Source organism: Ambystoma mexicanum, chromosome 6q, assembly GCF_040938575.1.
Source record: "Ambystoma mexicanum isolate Mex_15411 chromosome 6q, UKY_AmexF1_1, whole genome shotgun sequence".
NCBI classification, from domain to species: Eukaryota; Metazoa; Chordata; class Amphibia; order Caudata; family Ambystomatidae; genus Ambystoma; species Ambystoma mexicanum.
The window spans coordinates 1,165,692,387-1,165,708,090 of record NC_090937.1 but is presented as its reverse complement, the minus strand read 5'-3'; the positions used below and the strand labels follow the sequence as shown (position 1 = coordinate 1,165,708,090).

Below are 15,704 nucleotides of genomic sequence, written 5' to 3'. Positions count from 1 at the left end.
GGTGGGCAGAGCATCTGAGTGGCAGGGCCTGATCACGTGACCAGCAGCCTACTCAATTCTCTCTGCCTGAAGATGGTCTTGTGTCCTTACGTAGCTGCCTGAACGGCTCAAAAACATGTGGTGGGCGGAACAGCTGAGTGGCAGGGCCTGATCAGGTGACCAGCAGCCTTGCTCAATTGTGTCAGCTTGGAGCTGGCCTAGAGTCCTTACGTATCTGCCCGATGGGCGTGAGAACTGGTTGAAACTGGTGTAGATGGAATACAAACTGCTTTCCAAAATGAATGCATTTTATTTGATTTTTTTTAAATGTGTGAAAGCGGAGAGTCCTGTTTAGTACAAGTTAGCAATCTCAGGCCCAGAAAGTTATAGTATACCATTGAGGTGCTATAGAGGCCAATTGTCAGCAGGTCATTTAAGAATCAAAACTAATCTGGCTATGGAGTCCTAATTTATATTACCAAGTAGGAATGAAGATAAAATCACTGTTTACTAAATTCTAACTGGGTATCGGTCTCCTTGCTAAATTGACCAAACATTGGTGGAAGGGAACGTCTGCTTTTTGCCCAGCATCTGTGACATTAGTAGAAGATGATTTTGCATGTTATGCTGTCTTGTCCCCTATAAGAAGCTTTGAGACACAAGTGGCTAAAACTATTGCTAAACCTGCATGTGGTTGAAGAGAGGCTCTTAAATTAATGACATTTTGCTCTTCAACCAGGCTTTGTAATGCAGCCTCAGTGTGTTTGTTTACCGCTTTTAGAACGAGGGAAAGTGTTCTTATATAGAGGTAGACAATAGATGTTCTATCAGTAAAGTACTTGAAATATATTGATCATGGTCTTTGTCTGTTGGCTTCCAGACATTCCCTGAATTATGTACTAATTACTCTTCCCCGAATCTTATGCACTGCGATGGCTTTTAAATTGTAATAATTTGACATTTATACCTTGTGCATTAAATCAAGTTTGGGTATAATGTTGCTGAAACTATGCACATTGTTTGTTTTTGAGATTTGAAATGATCTTTTTTGTATTTGATTTGTTTGCTTTTCTGGTGTACAGCCGAAATCAAGTTCAATTGAAATGAGTAGCCCTGGGCCCTTAATTTTTGGGGTCAGTGCCTATACTTCCACGCTCAGCCTGCCGTTGAGAATATCATCTTGTGCACCCTCATTTTTTTATTTTTTTTTAAATTTGTTTATTGGCATTTTTAATAAAATCTTTTACATATTTCCATATTGTGCCTTATTCTCATGCAAACCAAGATATATTTGATTTAATTTCAACTTTAACTAACGATAACAACCGTCACCTTATGGTGTCCTCTTGTGTGGCTCATCACTTCACTGAGGGGTAGGGGTGTTGTGGGGAAGCATTCATATTGTTAACAGGGTGTGAGGGGGAAGCTTCCCAGAGGTCTGTGGTGTCTCTTGGTGGCTCTCCTCTAGCCATCCTTTATATCTCTCAGGCATATCCGTGCTAGCCGCTGTTTCAGGGGGGCTTGTCATCCGACGGGAGAAGCATATGTCCAATGAGTTCCTTCCATGCTTCCAAGGCTCCGCTGGACTCTTCAGTTGATCTGGCCACGCTTTCTTCCCAGGCCTTGGTCTCAGCCGGGAGCCATCTTATCATTTCTCCATGCCATGCTTTGTATTGTGGTCCGGCTGTTTTTTTCCAGGACATGGCTATGGACCGTTTGGTTAAAATGCATGTTATGTCCATAAGTCTGGTTAAGTGTTTTATCTTGGCCAATCTAGGGTAGGTTCCCAGTAAGCACTCCTCTGGCGTCCATTTATACTTGGTCATGCCTGCTTTCTCGCATGCTTGTTTCACCTTTCCCCAGAGTGTCTTTGTTTTGGTGCATTCCCACATCATGTGTATTAGGTCTGCTTCCTCCTTGTTGCACCAAGTGCAGTTCGATTGTGTCTGTTTGTTAAATTTGGCTATCCGCTGCGGTGTTAGGTAGGTTCGGTATAGCGTGTTCATCTGTATTTGCCTAAACCTGTGATTTCTCGACATCTCCTTGGGGAACGTGAGCGCCCGGTTCCACTCCTCCTCTGTCATCTCCCTGCCTATATCCACTTCCCATTTCCTTTTCATGTCCGCGCTTCGGGGATTAGGTGTGTCGTTCAGTTGCCTGTATATTTGGGATATTGGTCTACTACCCTCCCCCAGGTTATATAGCAGTGTTAGTAGTGGGTCTGTGTCCGGTTCTTCGGGCCATGTCTCCCATTTGCTTCGCGCAGTGGCACGGGTCCTCTGGTACCAGAGAAACTGACCCGATTGTATGCCCTCTCTATCTCGCAGCGTGTCGAAGTCCTTGAATGTGCCTTCTTCGTATAGGTCTCCCCAGGTGTAGACCCCTTCTCTTTCCCATAATCTGATTTGTTTCAGGTCTGTGGCTACTGTATATAAGTCTGCGAGCAGTGGGATCTCCGGTGAGTAGGCCCTCTGTGTATTGGTGAGTGTCCTCGCCCTGCGCCAGATCTCCCTCCCCAAGTTGACTATGTGCGGTGTTTCTCCCATCAGTTTCGGTGGTATCCAAACCAATTCTTTCAGGCGGTGTGGCAGGCTCATGGCCTGTAGTAGGGAGTTTTCCTCAGTCGGTTCGTCTGATAACCATTTGGTCGTGAAGCTTAGCTGTGCTGCTAGGTAGTATTTTTCTAAGTTAGGGAGCTGAATGCCACCCCTTGTGTATGGCAGGGTTAATGTTGACAGTGCTATTTTATGTCTGTGCTTTCCCCATAGGAATTCCTTTATCAGTGTCTCCAGCAGTCTGAAGAAGGGTTTTTTAATATAGCATTGTATATTTTGAAACCCATACAGGAAGCGCGGTAGGACAACCATCTTAACTATGGAGGCCCTTCCCATCATTGACAGGGGGAGCCGCGACCAGAAGATCGTGGATTTGCGTAGGGCCCGTAGCGTCCTCATCGTGTTATGTTCGTGCATCAGCGTGGGGGTGTGCAGTATCTGGATCCCTAGATATCTGAATTTGGTGGTTTGCCATTTTATCCCTACCTTTGGGAGTGTCTCTATCTCAACATGTTGCAAGGCCGCCAGGGGGAACAGACAGGATTTAGACCTGCTGAATTGGATTCCGGACACCTTGGAGTAGTTGTCCAAGACCTCCAGCATAACTGGTACGTTGAGGTGTGGGTCTCTAACATATATGAGGACATCGTCCGCATAGAGTGAAATGATGTGATCTACCCCCCCCAGTCTTATGCCGGCATCGAAAAACTGTTTCCGAAAATAGATCGCTATAGGTTCTAGCCCAAGTATGTATAGCATTGGGGATAGGGGGCAGCCCTGCCTGGTCCCTCTCTGTATGTCCCATGCTTCTGATATGTGTTTCCCAGATTTCACTCTAGCCCTTGGCCCGGTGTACAATATCTGTACCCATCTGATGAACCCGGGCCCGAATCCAAATTCTCTAAGTACCGCCACCAGCCACTCCCAGTAGATGGAGTCGAACGCCTTTATGGCGTCTAAGGACATCAGCGCATATGGGCTTCTGTCCTCATTGGTTTGGGTCATAATGTGTTGTAGTCTACGCAGGTTCATTGATGTGTTCCTGCCCGGTATGAAGCCACATTGATCGCTGTGTATTATGTCCTCTATGATTCTGGATAGCCTCTTTGCCAGTATTGATGTTAGTATTTTCGTGTCGTAATTTAGCATTGCTAGTGGGCGGTAAGAATCACACAGGTCCGCAGGTTTGTCCGGTTTAACGACCGGAACCACCAGTGTTTCCCTCATGTTTTCGGGCAGCTCTCCCCTTTCATAGGCTTCCTGGAATACCTCATGTAGTAGGGGTGTGAGGGAGGGTTCATATGCTTTATAGAATTCTGGGGGCAGGCCGTCAGTGCCGGGTGTTTTGCACGTTGCCAGAGACCGGATAGATTCTGTTATGTCGTCGAGTGTGATTTCAGCATCTAGCATTTGGGCCTGCTCGGGTGATATCCTATGGAGTCCTATCTCTTCAAGTGTGCCTGAAATCTGTTCTGGAGGGACCTGTTCTGCATGCGAGTAGAGTTTTGTGTAGTATTGTTTGAAGGTGTCGTTTATGCCCTGTTGTGTGTGATGTGTGTTCCCTTCCTCGTCTTGTAATGCCGTGGTGGAGTGTCTAGGGTGCTCTCTTCTGCATAACCAGGCCAGCAGCCTTCCCGGTCTGTCCGCCTCTATGTGTGCCCTATTTGTTTTTGTCACGTGGTCGAGCTTCTCCAGCCTATTCCACGCCGAATCATTTTCTCCCCTGAGTTTTCGAAGTTCCGTTTCCCTGTTCTGGTTGCCTGCCTGGGGTGCCTCTATTCTTTCTATCTCTTTTTCCAGCTGGTCTAGTTCTTTCCTGAGCTGTCTCCTCATTCCCCCGGCCTTAGCAATAATTTCTCCCCTTATTACTGTTTTCAGGGCATCCCATATCGTGCTGCTGTGTTCCACACTTCCCACATTTTTGTCTATGTAGTTGTCTATGGATTCTTGTAGCTCCTCCCTGAAGCCTGGGTCTTTGAGTGCTTCTGTTGGCATTTTCCACATGGGGATTGGGGGCCTGGGGCCACTGTGGTTCCATGTCACCATTAGTGGGGAGTGATCAGATATGGTTCTTCCCAAATACTGTGCTCCTTCCATCTGTGGCAGGTGTTCTCTACCTATGAGGATGTGGTCTATTCTCGTGTATATTTTGTGGGGGGATGAATAGTATGAGTAGCCTCTCTGCATTGGGTGCATTTCACGCCACACATCTGCTAGGTCCAGTCTCTCTATCATTGTAGTCAGTGCCGTTGTCGCTGCCGATGGGCCCTTCGGGTGGGGGATGGATCTGTCAATTGTCGGGTCGCATACACAGTTGAGGTCGCCTCCCCACAGGAGTAAGCTATCTCTGTGTTGCACAATTTTGGGGTATAGTGAGTCCAGGTGAGCCGGTATGTTGCTGTTGGGGAAGTAAGAGTTGATTATGCATATTTCTGTCTGCTCTATATGTCCCCATAATATAACAAATCTACCCTCTGGGTCAACTACTGATTTTCTCAGGCGGAAAGGGAGCTGTGGGTGTATCCAGGTATATACTCCCCTGGCGTATTTGGAGTATGTAGTACCAAAACCCTGCCCCCCCCAGTGCGTTTGAAGTTTGGTTAGTGAGTCTGCTGTGCAGTGAGTTTCCTGTAGTAGTGCTATCTTCACCCCTTTTCTATTCAGGTAAGTCTTAATTCTGTTTCTGCGAATGTATGTCCCCAAACCTCGCACATTCCAAGTCATTATTTTAACTGCTGTTGTAGTCATGGTGGTTTGGAGTGGGCATAGTGTCCGTTCAATTCCCTTTTGCCCGGTATTCGCGTGCTAAATGCAGGCGTAGGTGGCCCCTCCCCTGTGTGTGACAAGAGGCGATTTTCCTTTTCCCTCCATCTTGCTCCTCTACCCCTTCTGATCGATCTCGGAGACTTACCAAAAATAGTAACTTCCATTCTTCTGAATGGGAACAGCAAACCATGTAACTTTAAACTGTCCCCAGCAGTTGCTTCCAACTTGCAACGCTCGGGGGGTCCCGAGCCTTCCAGGCCGTTCCTGGCCTTCCGGATCAGGGTGTGTGTAGGTGGGTTACCCACACAGTTTCCGTAGGGGTGGGTCGTTTTTCAGTGTTCGTGTGGTCCTTCGAGTTTCCGTCCGGTACAGCGATCTGCTTAATGATATGTCTCTGGGGTCTCAGTGACTGCTTTGTTGGCTCTGTGCGGGGGGGTCTCCCCTTGCTTATTGTGTTGGTGGGTGTGATGTTATCCCTTGTCCGATTTCGCTGGATCTTCCTTGCCGTCGGCCAGGTTGTTATGTTCCAGCCATAGGCTTGCTGCAGCAGGTGTCTCCAGGAATGTTGCTCTTCCTTTGTAGAGGACCTTGAGGCGTGACGGATAGAGCAGCATATACTTTAAATTGTGTTTTCGTAATTGCGCCTTTATTGGGATAAAAGAGTTCCTTGCTCGTTGCACAGTGGGCGTGTAGTCTGGATAAATGACTATCGTTGAGCCGTTTCGTTTGATTTCTCCTCCTTCTCTTGAGTATCGTAGTATGGTTTCACGGTCTCGAAAATTCAGGATTTTAGCTATGATTGGTCGTGGGTGCGAGCCTGGCGGTGGGCGCTTTTGGAGTGATCTGTGGGCTCTTTCCACTGAGAACCCTTGGGTGAGCTTCCCTGGGCCTATCTCCTGCAGTAGTAGCGTCTCGACGAAGTCGGTCGGGTCCGGGCCTTCCATGTCTTCGGGAACCCCTAATATGCGAACATTATTTCGGCGGGCTCGGCCCTCTGCTTCCTCTGACCGTGCCTCCAGCCTCACCACCCTCTGCTCAAGCTCCAGTACTTTCGACTGCAGTTCTTGGGTGTCCTCCACCGTGTCTTTTAGTGTGCTTTCCGCCGTCTTGACCCTTTCCGTGAGATTCCGTGCATCTTGACGCATGAGCTGTATGTCCGATTTCACCTCTTCTATCTTCCCCTCCACCGATGTGCGAAGGGCTGATATTGCCTGGAGTACCTGTGCGTGTTTGAGGTCTTCTTCCTTCTGTGGGGGTTCCCCCGCAGGTTCCTGGTCCTGTTGGGGTTGTCTCTGGGGTCTAGCCGTCGTAAATGAGTCCATTGTGACCAGTTTCGGTTTGCTCTTGGGGGGTGACATCCCCTTCCCTGGGTCCCTCCCGTTCCTGCTCTCGACTCGCAGGTTATGTGGTGCTGGGATATCTCCTGCGGTTAATGCCACGGTCCCGGTGTTACTTGTTGGGGTCTTCGAGCGATGCTCCGCGGCCCGTCTGTGGCTAGCACCCCCAATGTTCGCGGTGCGGGCCCCTTGTGTTGTCCTGCCTCGGCTGGGTGGCCTTCCGTGTGTTAGGGGGTCTCTCCCCTCTCGCTGTGTGTCCCTCAGATGTGGTCACGTTGAATCGTGCCAGCTCCGCAGGTACCGTTCCGTTGATGGTCTTCGGATTCCGCGGATTGCGGCGCGGCCCAGTGTCTCACCGTGGGCCCAAATCAGAAGGTCTGCACACCGTCGCTTTCGCCGGGGGGTGTATCCGGGTGGCTCAGTGCTCACTCTCGGCCTCCGCTACGTGCTCCTGGGTTGGAGCTCGGGCGATACTTCGGGTTGCAGGCCCGGCGCCCCCAGCGGTGTGCAATAATACGCAGGTGTACGCTGCTTGCGGGGCCGAAGGTCTCCCCGCGTGGCGAGCCCCGGATAGTCGTGTCCGCTCTCACCTTTTAGGGTCCGCGGCTCGCAGCGTTCTGCTCTTTCGGCCTTTGGCGCCGAGATGGGCCGCGGCTCAGCTGGTCCAGTCTGTCGGTTGTTGCTGTGGGCTCCACGGGGCCTCGAGTCGGCTGCCGCGTCAGTCTCATCTCGCGGCGGGCGGCGCCATCTTGCTTTCCCCTGGGGCTCGACTTTAGGCTCCGCGTTTTTCGAGTTCTCCTTTGCGACTTGGATCAGGAGTCTGGTCGAGTGATGGGGGTTGGTTCCCCTGCTGGATTATGCAGTTAGATCGAGTGTAGCAGGGCTATTTAAGCATTAATAAGTCTTTTCAGCAGGATCTCGGACGGAGCTCCACGGGAACCTGTCTTTACAGCATGCGTGCTGGCCACGCCCCCATCTTGTGCACCCTCATAGCTAACACGTAGTTACTAAGGGCTCTTCAGATTAAAAATAAAGTAGACCTTGTGCAGTAGTTCCTGAAGCCACCGGACTTGAGAGTCTGTCTTTACTTTTCACTTAAAGAGCCCTTAGCACTCTTGTTTGAGAAATAGGGTGGTGGTGCTGTTTGCTTGAAATGCTGGATTATACCAGAGAATACTAGGCTACCTGATTGACTACTATCCACCTTTAGGGCGCTAAAATGGCCCTAATACCCGAGCCGGCAGGCTGGATTGAGCGGTAACGGCTCGGGCCCAAGTTATAGACCTGAGCAAAGTGAGAGGCTTAACAATGGGCTCCGGTGCTGTTACCATCCATCCAGCTGCCAGTGAGGGTATTGAGTGACATTAGCACCCCAGGTTTTTAATCCGGGGTGCTGATAGCAGTCAATTTGTTTTAATTAACGGGTTGTGCGTTCGCCGCATCCTGTTCATTCAAACAAATACTCACCTAAGTCGGGATTCAATACAGAGCCCCTCTTCCATTTCCATGGCGGGCCGGGATGCAGGAGCAGTGCGGATTTGACACATGGACTCCGATTTTTTGGCAAAACTGGTGTGAAATACTGCAATTTGACCAGGCCTTGGTAATTTCGACCACCCCTAGACAGAGCTAGGTTTGGCAGTATGCGCAAGACCTTTGATGGCAAGGCTCTTAGCTTCTTTCAAATATGTAAAACCTTTTGAACACCCAAGTCATACAATTGAGGGCAGATCAGACAATTTACCAAGTTGAATAAGAAACATGCAAACTATGAGGGTGATCCCTATACGTCAAAAGGCCAGGGATGTCATTTGGAGGTCGCTAGAGATCACAACTGCAACCCCTGGCAACCACTGTGCGACCCCTGGCCCTGCGCCTGCAACCCATGAAGGAGGTCTTGGATTTCAAAAAGACATCATCTCTTTTTGAAGTCACTCGGACTTCAAAAAGCATATATTTCCTTTTCGGTTTTCGTAGCAGAAATAATTTCTTTTTGAAATCAGTCAGTGTGACTTCAAAAATAAATTATTTCATTTTGAAATCTGATCCCTATCTCCCCTCCCCCCATCAGGACATGCATGCCTCTGGCTCCTGTGCTCTGCTGTGCATGACAGGAACCAGAGCTGGGTTCCTTGCGTGCATGCTGGGGCATGGGAGCCAGAGTCATGCCTGTAGAGGAGGAACAGTGGATTCTGAAAGTTAAGGAAATACATTTGAACTATAAATGTGTATGTGTGTGTGTGTGTGTGTGTGTGTGTGTATTATGTAATGTACGTGTGTATTATGTAATGTACGTGTGTGTGTATACATCATGTAATGTGTGTAAATGAGTGCATGATGTTTGGGCAGCTGGGTGTGCTTGTGTGAGTGAATGGTGAATGAGTGCATGTGTAAGTGAGAAGGCGGTGTGTGAATGTGTGTGCTTGTGTTAAATACCTGGATTGCTTAGCACTAATCTTTTTTACTCCTAGTCCTACTCTTCCTCATCCCAGTACTTGCCTATGAGGAACCTTGCCTCATACATACGTACTGGGACGAGGAAGAGGGATAGTGAAGTAATACTGGGCTGAGGAGTGTATTTTGGGGGGTTGCAGGAGGAGAGTGGAAGGGAGGGAGAGAGGGAGAAGGGATGTGTGGGAAGGGTGGGGCAGGAGAGGGGTGCACTAATACATAAAGGTTATCAATGATAAAGCAGGCATGATATTTATTAGTGTCTAGACTGGCATCTGGGTGCAGCCAGTATAGCCTTTTTTTTTACTTTGTCATGGCATATTGTTTGGGCATATATAATGAAGTAAGCATCATAAGTGTTATTACGTAGTTAGACTAGCATTTTGGTGCAGCTATTCTAGCAAATTTTTACTGTGTCTTGACATTTTGTACTGGACCTCTCTGACAAAGCAATCTAAGTGTAATTAAATGGCTAGACTGGCATCTGGGTGCAGCCAGTCTAGCCTTTCCTTACTGTGGCATGGTTATTTTTCTGGGCACCTATGATAAAGTAAGGATGATACGAGTTATTATGTGGTTAGATTGGCATTTTGGTGCATCTATGTATGTCTTACTGTGGCATGGCATTTTTTACTGTGCATCATCAAGGCTACAGCAAACATGAGAATTGTTATTAAGTGTCTAGCCTACATTGTACAGCCAGTCTGTACGTGTTTTCTTATTGTGGCATTATATTTTGAATAGCAAAGCAGTAACATAGCTCAGTGGGTTGAACGCTCGCTGCTGCAATCTATGTATCTGCAGGTTGCTGTTTTGAATCCTGGCAAGGCCAACTCACCCTATTCATTCTTCCGAGGTTGATAAATGAGTACCAATTTCAGATGGAATGATAATTGTGTTTAAAAGGTAGTATGTATAGTGCTTGGGCGAAATTGCTATAGGTATAACAAATCATTAATCAAAGCATTAGTGCTCTTGTACATTGTTGGTGACTTGCATCTATTGGATTTTTTTTAATACTGTAATATCACAGCAGCTGGCAATATAGGGGCTCTACTTATCATATAATGACAGTACATGCCATGCAGCTATAACTGGGATAATATGGAAGCAAGTGGCCATACAATGCTGAAGTGACCCCATCCATGACATATGAAGGCAGCACCCTTGTTAAAATGCGGTTGGCATCTAAAATATTCTTGTCTGCTTTAGTACCTGCTTGGCATTTTAAAAATGTTACATTTATGTACATTGTTTACGCCAGCAAGCCACTTCTGGTCACCAGGGTTCAAGAGGGACGGATGCCATCTAGGTCAAAGGTCACCTAGCATCACTTCCTGTGATGTCATCAGGTGTGTGATATCACTTCCGCTACCCCTGGCATTTTGGTGAATCGATGTCCCTGCAAAAGGCCCTCCTCAGTCCTCAATCTAAGATCCCCAGCCAACTACCAAAGTTCAGAACACCACGTCCTAATAAACAGTAACACAAAGCCAGAAAGGGAACTAAGTCCTCAATCTGCAGGAAATGCACGATACTGCTTACCGTGTCTATTTGTCAAAGTCGGTAATGCAATAGAAAACTTCGCAATAGCCGCAAAGTGGCGTGTTGACATCATATATGATACAATTAAAAAAAAGAAATACATTTAAAACATTTTTATAGCTAGCAGCCATGTTGTTCCATTTTGAAACACCTGTGCATACCAGTGTCTCCAAAACAGTGTTTTCTGTTTAGGGACAGCGTTCCCCTGTTAATGTAACTGCAGCAATTTAATTAATTTGTACTAATTTGCATATAAAATAGGTTTTTTGCTGTCTTGCCGACATTAGGTGTTGAGTTTTGCCGTCCACCTTTTCGGGGGGTACTTTGAAGTCAATTTGCGGGTGTTCTGCTCTTTCATCGCACCCTCTTGAAATGGCCACCAAGATTCTCACTTTCCTGTTATTGTATCAGACCAACTGTAGCTGTCAACTTATGCAACAGTTGCCACCTGCAGTGTGAACTGTTTACCACACAAGCAGTCGCCTAACAAAATGGACGCGACCCAAACTGACAACATGGCGGCCTGAGCCGCTCCTCCATCACCTCTTCTCTTTAACTCTTTCAGCTCCCCAAGCATTGATGCTCGTCAACAGTTGGTGACTCTGCTATAACGGTTAGGGTATGCTTTCAAAAATTGCATTTTCTGGTGTAAATTAAGATTGAATTAAATTGCATTTTTCTTTTATTGTACTCTCATTGCATCACTGCTCACAAGGTGGTGCTAAATTGCGGCAAGTGACAAGCTCCGTTTGCCAAGTGCATTTTATTTTTTATTTTTTGGAATGTGTTGCTGACCTATGCACATAGTGCCTAAACAAAAAAAAACATGCATGGAAAGTGGAACATGTCTTCCCGGGAAATTTGACACCACCAAATGCGAATTACCCTGTACAATTTAGCACCACGGAAGCTAAATAACAGAGAAATGCAATCTGACATAACAATCTTAACCCCTACAGTCACCTACAGAGAGCCAGGGCAGACTGAAATGCATTTAGATATATTTCATATGAAGCCATATTTGAAAAATCAGAAACAGTACAGTCAAGGTCGAAGTGTCGAAAAGAAGTAGTGGAACTATGTTCCCTGCTAGCCTGCCCCCCACAAACCACATCCCCACATCCCCTGCCACACCCAATATAAACCCTATACCTGGGTCCCGCCTTTCCTCAATTCTACCCCCACCACTGTGTAAAGGTACATAGAAACAGCGAACGAAAATGCTAAATTAATATTAAATAACTCCATTAACTTTATCCGTTGCCCCCACAGCATATAGCTTTACGCACCCTCCCCTTCTAATCACCCACCATTCACCCCTCTGCAGGGGCATGCTAAAGTTTAAGGCCGCCCCTCCTACCTACCCCTGATGCAGTGCACGGAAGTGCACGTTTTAACATATTCTTACACTTTTATTTTAAAATGAAACTGTTCCGGAATGGTTTCTATTTTTTTTTTAAGTAGAGGAGCACTGCTGGCAACTGCTCCAGCCTACTTTGACCACTCCCTCCGCCAGTGAGGTGACAATTGAATGTCCAAGTCAGAGGCAAGTTCTGCTCCCTTACCATACCCAGGGCACATTGGGGGTGACCTGCTGCTGGGGCAAGGCCTACATCTCTTGACCACTACACCGGTATCCAGGACCTCACTGGAGGTGAAGGGCGCCTGCAGGTCTTTGCCATCCTCTCCCAAGTTTGGAAGAATTAGAACATGGACCTATCTTGTCCATGAGCCCCTGGATAGGGACTCGCAGCAACCTGAGAGCCAGAACAGCCAGGACTCCTCTGTTTTTGTCATCAAACCACTTAAAGACATTGTTCAAACCCATTCAATGCAGTCAAACCAACAGGATGCTCCGGAGCTGCCTTTGGGACTCGCTTGATCTTCAAAGTTTTGTGCCACAAATTGGAACTAGTTTGCCTCCGTACTGTACCAGCTGAGTGCATCATTGCCCCAGCTCCAACTAGAAGTTTAACAGTGCAGCTGCCAGATTCAAACCGCTTTTTGAATCCAGCCTTTTATCACTGATCCAAATGAATGGCCTAACCAACCCTGGTAGCCTCCTCAAACAGTGACCCTCGAATGCTGCATCAAACCCTTCCACTCAAACTGTGCATCGAGTCACCAGCATCCTTGCTGTCGAAACTGACTGTTGAACAGACCCTAGTGTTTTTCACAATCCACACTGCTTCGAATGTTGCTTTGAACCACAGCAAACCTCAGCAAGACTCTGGCTCAACACCTGCTCCCCATCCAGAACAATACAATCGCTACATTCAAGCCTGATTGAAACCATTTGCACAGAACCAAGAAGCCTGGTTGGACGCTGCTGAACCGCCAAGAACAGGGGAAAGTTATTGGCTGCTAACTGCCCCCTGGTCTATCTTTGGACCCTAGAGAATGCTAGGTCACAGTTAAACCTGTTTGCTGCACCAAAACATATCCTTTTATATGAAAATTGTGTTATTTGATTGCCTGGTGACCCAGTTTCATTGCCCAGAGTGCTGCATCTTTCTGTCATTGCATATTCTGTGTTCTTTCCACAGAGGTAGGGTTTTGTAGCATATTTTATTTAGTTATTTTTGCATATGGTGCGTTTGACTAAAGTACATATGTATTTTTTTATAGAACTTTGATGGGACATTCCTTTAATTTTGGACTGTTGTACTTTGCTGGTTTGGTTGCTACTGGATCACATTTACAGCCCACTTAGAGTATAGCCTCCCCTCGGGCCACGTTATCACAAAAGGCAAATGAGGTACATCTCTTAACTGGCCCTATTTCCCCTTTGTAATTGGGATCACTCATGTTTTGTGGACGTGTGTGGGCAGAGTAGGCGGTTTAGCTACTACTCATCCTTGTCATTTCGTCACAGGTGAGCTTGGGCGTGTGCTCCTACTGCCCACGAGTCTGTGATCAAGCGGGTCAGTTTGAAACTGGCTCGGCCTTGTGGACACCGGCAGTCTAGCACACTGAGCTTAACCCTGACATATTTAGTGACTGGCATGTGATGGCAACATCCTTGCAGCTACATCGTATTACATATTGTTTTCTGGTACCCTTGACTGTAAGGTATCATTAGCACAGGAACAATGATGAGCTTTAAGTGGTACATCTCCTGGCATAACATTTGACTCTGATTTCATTTTTACTGGCCTATGTTTTATGATTAGCATTTTTCCTATTGTGGCAACCCCCACACTTTATGAAGCACTGCTTCAGAGATGTGGCACAAACATATATGTGTGTACTGGGCAAACAGTGTTTCCAGAGGCAGTGCAATTTTCTGGTGGCCGCATATAGGATTTGCCAGAGCGAAATGCTTCTGTGTACTCTTGATGACCTGGCATCTGAGGTATTGGCATATTTACAAACACTAACTACGTTTATAAAATAAAAAGGTTCTGCATTTATATTTTTGGTTCTTAATTGCTGCTTCTCAGAGCATGTACGACCGTCTCAGCATCTCTCTCCGTATTGCAATAGACAGCTACCCAAATGCTTACAAAATGCGTCTATATTCTTCCAAACATTGCGAATGTTGTTTTCAAATCAAAGTGTGTGCGTTTCTGTACACTTGCCATGCCACAAAACGTTACGCGGATATAAACAAGATGGAAAAATGTGGTGGCCCTTTTCAGGCTGTGATCTCTGCCATCGAGAAGTCCTGCTGCGAGAGATACCCCAGCGTGGAAACTCGCTGGCATTATTACGGAGGAGAGTCTCCTGTATCGGACGCTCTGCACGAGGGCCTCAGTGACGCAGCACAATTTCAGAGTCACCTAGCGTTGTAACATGGCAAAGCTTCGCTTCTTTCCTGGAAACAGTTTTTTTAAACAGGCAATGAGTGATTTCGGTAAAATGATATTTGGCCGACGTCGAAGGAAGTTAAGACAAATATGCACAAGCTTCTCTCTAGATTATTTTTCAAATAAAGTGTTGGTTCTTAATATAAACAAAACAAAGCATAAATGACTTGAATTACCGATCACAAAGCTCGAGCAGAATTGACGGCCAACACTGAACAAATATGTGTATTTACCACGCTGCCTTTAAGTGGCAGTTCTAAGTGGATTACATGGGGGAAATCATGTATCGGGTAGTTTCTATTTCTTTTTTAAAAAAAAAAAAAAATGAAATTAACTGCAAATATAGTGTAGATGGCTAACTGCAGTATTGTGGACCATGGTATCCATTCTAAACAATCCGGATACATTACATGATAGGACTGATGCACTGCCAAGACAAGAAGGTGCAATGCCAAGACAAGAAATGAATGTATTCAAATCCAACTAATGGCACTGATAGCCACACACAACTTCAATCAAGCCACCTGTTCTACCACCACTTTGGACAGTCACCTGTTAGGGAACATCCTCGTGAATCTAGAAGATGGCATCAATAAAACTTTTAATATTTTGAACTTTGTAATGGAACAAGCTCGCAGAGCTGACTCAGCCTTTTATCCTTCCCATGTCGATACATTGAATACCATTGCATTGAACGCTGGACCGTGTTAATGTTATGAACAGTGTTAACGCTCAATTTAAAATCATGACACCTTCTTATAATTAATTTGCCAAATGCCAGAGACTATGAACAGTTTTGCTTTAGAACTTAATTATTTCCCATGTGGGTTTTACCAATTTAGGATGTGCACTTGTCACATTCAGAACAGAATTGACCGAGATCGTCTTCCATTTTCACAGCATAGTTTAAGTACTAATAAACTATCTCTGAATTTAAAAAAGTACACTGTAAGTATCGTTCTGTGTGGAATTTTATTAAGTGTATCCAGAAATGACAGCACTCTTTTTTTTATAGTCAGTCTATGTGCCATTGGGAGATCAGCTGCATGCACACATCATTACTGAATGCGTGCAATAGATCCCTGGACGTCATCACGTCCTCAAAGGGCCTCAACCATGTCTTGGCGGGGAAGGGGAATGCTTTGCCCCCATAGCATTGACTCTCTTTTCAATAGAAATCATTTGTTTTGGACACAAGAACATTGTTGTTCAAAAGTGTTCACATTTTAGTGCAAACGAGTGTGTTCAATTAATGAGGCCAA

General features: G+C 46.3%; 1 protein-coding gene across 2 annotated transcripts in view; it reads left to right on the top strand.

Moving 5' to 3' along the window:
• The window catches only part of RHOH (ras homolog family member H), a 145,774-nt gene that overhangs the window by 48,521 nt on the left and 81,549 nt on the right, over positions 1-15,704 (top strand). The window lies entirely within an intron of this gene.